At 42.6% G+C, this 6,732-nt stretch overlaps 1 pseudogene; it reads right to left on the bottom strand.

The window, feature by feature from the left end:
• Window positions 1–229: 229 nt before the first annotated feature.
• LOC115247712 (acetylcholine receptor subunit delta-like) lies at window positions 230–3,552 on the bottom strand (annotated as a pseudogene).
• Between the last annotated feature and the right edge of the window lie 3,180 nt (window positions 3,553–6,732).

Below are 6,732 nucleotides of genomic sequence, written 5' to 3'. Positions count from 1 at the left end.
GTCACTTTAGTAAAATCAAAGCATTTTTCTTTATGTGCCAGCAATGAACACAATCTAAGAAGTCTCTGACACTAAACATATGGAGCTCCTATAGAACAAACTAAAGATTTGTTGTTATTAAGATAAAGAAATGCAACATTTCCCCCAGAGAAACGATGGCGATGGAAAAAGCCCTGGCTGTGTGTGTGCATCACAGCAGGCGTGGGTTCTCCTCTCTGGAGTCATGCGGGGCTCCTTTGAAGGGCAGATGAGGAGGTTGGTTACAGATTCCCCTCAGAAAGATGATTACGGTGCCAAAGGTCATCACCGGGGTAACCAGGAAGAGGCAGAGTCGGTCTACTGTACGAGCGATGCCGCTCCAGTTATCCTTCTCCTGTCAGGACCAGACATTTACGCCACTTTTGATCTTTTTAAATCAGACTTTGGGTTGAGGACTCTGTTTGAACCCTCTGAGCTCATTGTAGTCGTTCTTGTTGCGCATGTGTTTAATGATGTAGTGGCTCCATCCACAGCCGGCTTGATCTCTGGTACAGCTGATGGCTCCTCCCTCTTCTTGTGGTTTCACAGCTCCACACAGACACCAAAGCTCAGAACTCAAATGAAGCTACTGATGCTTCTATATCTCATGTGTTTAAATGTTTCTGGAAACGTCCTGGCAGCGTGTGTGACTCGGGTCACCAGTCCGTGTCTCCCAGACTGTTTCTCAAACATCAGCTCACTGCAGGACTTCACACTGTCGTACTCCTCAGCCGAGGCAATAGAGCCCACTGAGCTGGATCGCCACGGTAACGCTCCATCCCAGTACGGCTCTGCCTCAGCAGGGCGGGACATGCGCAAGATGTGGGGTAATCGCTGGAGGAAGAGCTGGCAGAAAAAGAAAACAGGATTTGGAACACTGATACTGATGTGTGTATGTGTGTGTGTTATAGTGGAAAATCACATGTTCATATGTCCTCTTTCATATGTGATTAAGTCACATGTTCATATATCCTCTTTCATATGTTATTAAGTCACATGTTCATATATCCTCTTTCATATGTTATTAAGTCACATGTTCATATATCCTCTTTCATATGTTATTAAGTCACATGTTCATATATCCTCTTTCATATGTTATTAAGTCACATGTTCATATATCCTCTTTCATATGTTATTAAGTCACATGTTCATATATCCTCTTTCATATGTTATTAAGTCACATGTTCATATATCCTCTTTCATATGTTATTAAGTCATATATTCATATATCCTCTTTCATATGTTATTAAGTCACATGTTCATATATCCTCTTTCATATGTTATTAAGTCACATGTTCATATATCCTCTTTCATACATTATTAAGTCATAGGTTCATATATCCTCTTTCATATGTTATTAAGTCATATGTTCATATATCCTCTTTCATATGTTATTAAGTCACATGTTCATATATCCTCTTTCATATGTTATTAAGTCACATGTTCATATATCCTCTTTCATATGTTATTAAGTCACATGTTCATATATCCTCTTTCATATGTTATTAAGTCACATGTTCATATATCCTCTTTCATATGTTATTAAGTCACATGTTCATATATCCTCTTTCATATGTTATTAAGTCACATGTTCATATATCCTCTTTCATATGTTATTAAGTCACATGTTCATATATCCTCTTTCATACGTTATTAAGTCATATGTTCATATATCCTCTTTCATATGTTATTAAGTCACATGTTCATATATCCTCTTTCATATGTTATTAAGTCACATGTTCATATATCCTCTTTCATATGTTATTAAGTCATATGTTCATATATCCTCTTTCATACGTTATTAAGTCATATGTTCACATATCCTGGTGTTCATCTGTTCAACAAAGGCACAACAGGATGTGTGTGTCTTACCTGTTTGGTCCACTCAGACATGACGTGCGTGCTCGGCGTCCTGAAGTGGAGGTTGAGGACGACCACACAGTTCAGCACCACCACCGTCACCACCACCATGATGAACATCAAATATCTTCAACACACAAACACACTCAGATGTTTTCCATTTTTTAAATCTCAGCCGGTTGTCACCTGGTTCTGCAGCCCTAATGTATATACAGTTTGGAGAAGCAGAATATATCTGATTCAGAGTTAAAGTGGAGTAAATGGTGTGTTTACCTACTTCACAATAAGTGGAACGGACGTGGATGTTTCTGGAGCCTTTGAGAGATCAAGAGTAGGAAGACAGACTGAGCGAGCAGCACCAAGATGGACAGTGTCATCTTCTCACCACCTACACACACTCACACACATTTTTATTATCCTTTTAAAAATATATTCAAAAATCTGTTGGGGAGCTAATTTATGTTTCTCGATTAATGGCGGCCCCTCAGCTCCGCCCACTACCGATGTTTGCTGCTTTATTAGCTGTGTTGTCCCGTGCTGACGTGATATTCAGCTATAATGTCTGATTCTTTGGGTGCTGTTGAAGGTTAACTCAGTTCATGTAGTTGTGATTCTGAAAAGGTCCCAGATCTGCCTGACGCTGGCTTCAGTACGATCTGTGACTCTGCACTGACTGTCTGCGGGCAGGTAGTAGACCAGCGAGGCCAGGAAGGAGATGAGCACGCAGGGGATGATGATGTTGACCACGTAGAAGAGAGGTTTGCGTCTGATGACCAGGTAGAAGGTGATGTCCTGATGCTTGTTGCTCTCCATGGGAATGTGTTTGTAGGTGTTTCTCTTGGCGGGTCGGTGGATGATCTCCCACTCACCATTCTCTGTTGGTCAAAGCCAGAGTTCAGACACAAGTGATGAAGTTATGACTGTCAGTCTGGTTGGAGCTGCAGCCAGTCTGAAGGCTCAGGCTCTGGAGAAAACAACTTCTCTGCATGTATCAACAGCATCCAGTACACTGAAAGTCACCCACAAGCTCCAGGACTGTATGCAGTAAAAAATAAAAATAAATGGAAATGAATCTTTACTTGGTTACCTGTAAAGCTTGCAGGATCAATAATGATCCATTCAACCGTACACTTGGTTTCATTGACTCTTTCTTCCTTCAGGAGCAACCTGATCTCTTTGGCATTGTACGTTAGAGAGCTGCAAGGCAACATGGGAAATGCAGTTCAGAATTTAAAAAGCCTTTTTTCCTACTGGGAGAGTTTAGCTGCACCGTGCATTTTATTTTTGCACCTTTTTCTCCTCTCATATGTGTTTAGATTCTATAAAATCTTGACTCAGCTCAGTTTAAAACATCATGTCAGAGTTTGTCTGCGTTTCAAACAACAATGAAAAATCCTGCCCGTGCATACGTGAATTTGAGCGTGCAGTTCTGCCAGTCAAAGGGGAAATATTTGACGCTGATGGAGCAGGACGATCTGAAGATGGCGGGTGGTAACCAGTCGCAGAGACCTGTTGAATCCACCAGAACGTTGCAGTAGTAGGTCACGTTGAATTGGGCATCGTTGCTGAGGAGGTGGTTGTACACACACGGAAATGTATTAAACATAACGAATTCAAGTATAAATAACAGGACAAGTGATACTTGTTCATTGTTATGACTATTTGATCATGTTAAAGGGGTTGAAACCATATTTTATTTAGAAACTCTAACCCTAACCCTAACCCTAACCCTTACGCGAAGACATAAAAAAATGTAATTTTTTAACTTCTTGGCATTGTAACTGTTTGTAAACAACTTTCTGCGTAAACTTTGTTTTAGATTGAAGAAGAAAATAATAAAGTGCAAATTATCTAAACATCTGAACAGCTTATGAACATGTCAACAATTCCCAACAACCCACAAAGTGCTCAACAGGTCTCGATCAGCCTCTTAGGTGGCTGAACATGTCTCTTTGGTCTCGACAACCCTGCAGCAGGTGGTGATGCTTGCACTTTTGTCAAACCATGGTCAGCACGATCAGGCCCACTACCAGCCGGTTCTGCCGATCCAGCTGTGTCCTGCTGGCCGGCTTCCTGGGCCACAGTGTCCCTCTGACTCTGCTGCAGCTGAAGATCTATGCGGTTCCTTCTCAACAGCAGACCACTGTCCACCTGGACTCTGTAGGATCGTGGAGCAACTTCTTCCTGCACCTGTCCGGTTTGCTGCCATGTGCCTGTGGAACGAATGTGCCTGAGACGAACATTGGGCCAGATTCACGAAGCGTTCTTACGAACAAATTTGTTCTTAAGTCCCACTTACGAACAGTTGACGAAGATTGTGGCATTCACCAATTTCTTCTTATCCTGGATTTATGCGTAGGTAAGAACAAATCCTACGAACACTCAGGATTACTCTTGCGCACATTTCAGTGCCGACATGTTGGCATGGTTGTGTTTTCTTCTCTTGTGCAGTTCAATAAAATTCAATATTACAATGATAATTCTGTCATATTTATTTATTTATTTGTTTATTTCCTATTTTTGGTGATTTACGGAGAATTTTAAAATTCCGTAAATGTGCCAATGACTTAACATTAATCAACCAAATTGGAAACCATGCCAAACCTGTCTTTTTATTTGATTTTATCTTGATTTATTTTATTAGGGGATCGAGGGTATGCCCTAGCTCCCTGGTTGTTGACACCACTGACCAACCCTCAGACTCCACAGGAGTTTTATTCAATCAGATGCATGCGCGCAGTCGCTCCACCATTGAACGCACCATCGGCATGTTAAAGGGGTGCTGGATGTGTTTGGACACAGAGCCACAACCCCGTGAGGATGTGTGTCCTGACGCAATGATGGGGCCAGACTGCAGGCACGCGGTTCACGTTCGAGCGCGATTAATTGCCCGTTTGTGAATAAAATGCATTATTGTCAAAATCCGAGCACAGGTTTTACAAGTTTATTTTTTTTTACATTCTTATTTTTTTACATTCTCGTTGATTTCTTTAAGCGTGTTGGCTATAGTCATCAGGGTTGAGGCAATTTTATCAAGCGTGTTAGCCATCCTTTCTTGATTGTTCAACACGGCGTCAGAAATCAGGCGTGGAGAGGCAAGCTTTGGGCATTTCGCTTTGGGCATTTGGCTGCTTTTTGCTCTGTCTACAGGGTCCTGCTGCAGTTCCTTTTATGGGCATTAGTGGGCGGTGACTTATGCTAATCGTATGTTAATTAGACTCACCTGGCACGCGCTTTCAACTTACGAACAGATGGCATTCATCAATCTAAGAACACAGCTGCGAACAATTCTGGGGCTTACGAACGCGTTGATGAATCCGACGTAGGGTTTTCTTAAGAAACTTCTTAAACACAACTTAAGAAACTTAAGTGAATCTGGCCCATTGTCTCCAGGCTTCAGCATAGGCAGGTGTTTCGCCTTCCGATCATGCCGCTTGTTTCTCCTTCTGGCCCTCCTTCGACTTTCTGATTCTGGATGCCCCTTTGGGTGTCAGCAAGTCCTCACACACTGGCAGGTTAGATCGAATGCGCCTACCCATCAGCATTTGTGCTGGCGACAGTCCATTTTGTAAGGGTGTGCTCCGGTAGATCAGAAGACTCTTTTGGAAGCTGTCATTGGTTTGTGACTTTTTCAACAGGTTTTTTACTGTCTTCACAGAGCTCTCTGCCAAGCCATTTGATTTTGGATATGTTGGGCTCGGCGTGGTGTGCTTGAATCCCCATTCTTTGGCAAAAACAGCAAACTCCCCGCTAGAAAACTGAGGCCCATTGTCCGAAAACAACTCGCACGGGACACCGTGTCTGGCAAAAACAGTCTTTAGATAGCTGATCACTGTTTTGCTCGATGTCGACTGCAGCATTCCAACTTCAGGAAAGTTTGAGAAGTAGTCAGTGACCACTATGTAGCTCTTTCCATCCCAGTCGAACAGATCAGTTCCAACCTTGTAGTAGGGTCTGTGGGGCACTGGATGAGTCATCAGCGGCTCAGCTTGTTGTTTTGGTCTGTAGATGCGGCATAGTTCACATGATGCCATTATCTGGCTAATATCTTGATTCATTCTTGGCCAGTACATTACTTCCCTAGCTCTACGCTTACACTTGACCTCTCCAAGGTGGCCTTCATGTATCTTTTGTACCATCAGTCTACGTAGAGAAGAAGGAATAACAAGCTTGCTCCCTTTCATCACGATGTCATCCACCACCATGAGCTCTGCTCTACAATTCCAGTAATCTTGTATTTTAACAGGGCAATTCTTTTTATTGTCAGGCCATCCTTTCAATATTGCACTCTTGAGTTCTGTCATTGTTTCATCTGCAATAGTCTCTCTCTGTATTTGCAGTGTTTTGTCTTCAGTCACTGGCAGAGATGTGACAACCATGTCCACGTATGCCTCTATTTCTATGCTTTCCTTACTGTCTGGCTGTTCTTTCCTGTCTACTGCCCTAGACAGAGTGTCGGCTGTGTACATGTATTTTCCTTGAGTGTATATCATGTGCACGTCGTATTTTTGCAGCCTGATTAGCATTCGTTGTATACGTACCGGACAGTCATTTAATGGTTTGTTCATAATTGACACCAGTGGTTTGGGATCAGTTTCCACTTCAAACATCTTGCCATAAACGTACTGATGGAAACGTTCGCATGCATACAAGCTTGCTAACAACTCTTTTTCAATTTGAGCGTACCTGGACTCGGCGCTCGTCAAGGCTCGTGATGCATAGGCAACAGGTAACCACTGCTCTTCATGTTGCTGCAGCAGCACTGCTCCTGAACCATATTGTGATGCATCTGCCGAAATTCTGGTGCTCTTCTCTGGGTCGTAGAACCTCAACACAGGTGCCTGTGTCAGAATT

This window comes from Takifugu rubripes, chromosome 21, assembly GCF_901000725.2.
Source record: "Takifugu rubripes chromosome 21, fTakRub1.2, whole genome shotgun sequence".
Lineage (NCBI taxonomy): Eukaryota > Metazoa > Chordata > Actinopteri > Tetraodontiformes > Tetraodontidae > Takifugu > Takifugu rubripes.
The sequence above is the reverse complement of the archived record's forward strand: the minus strand, read 5'-3'. Positions and strand labels throughout refer to the sequence as shown.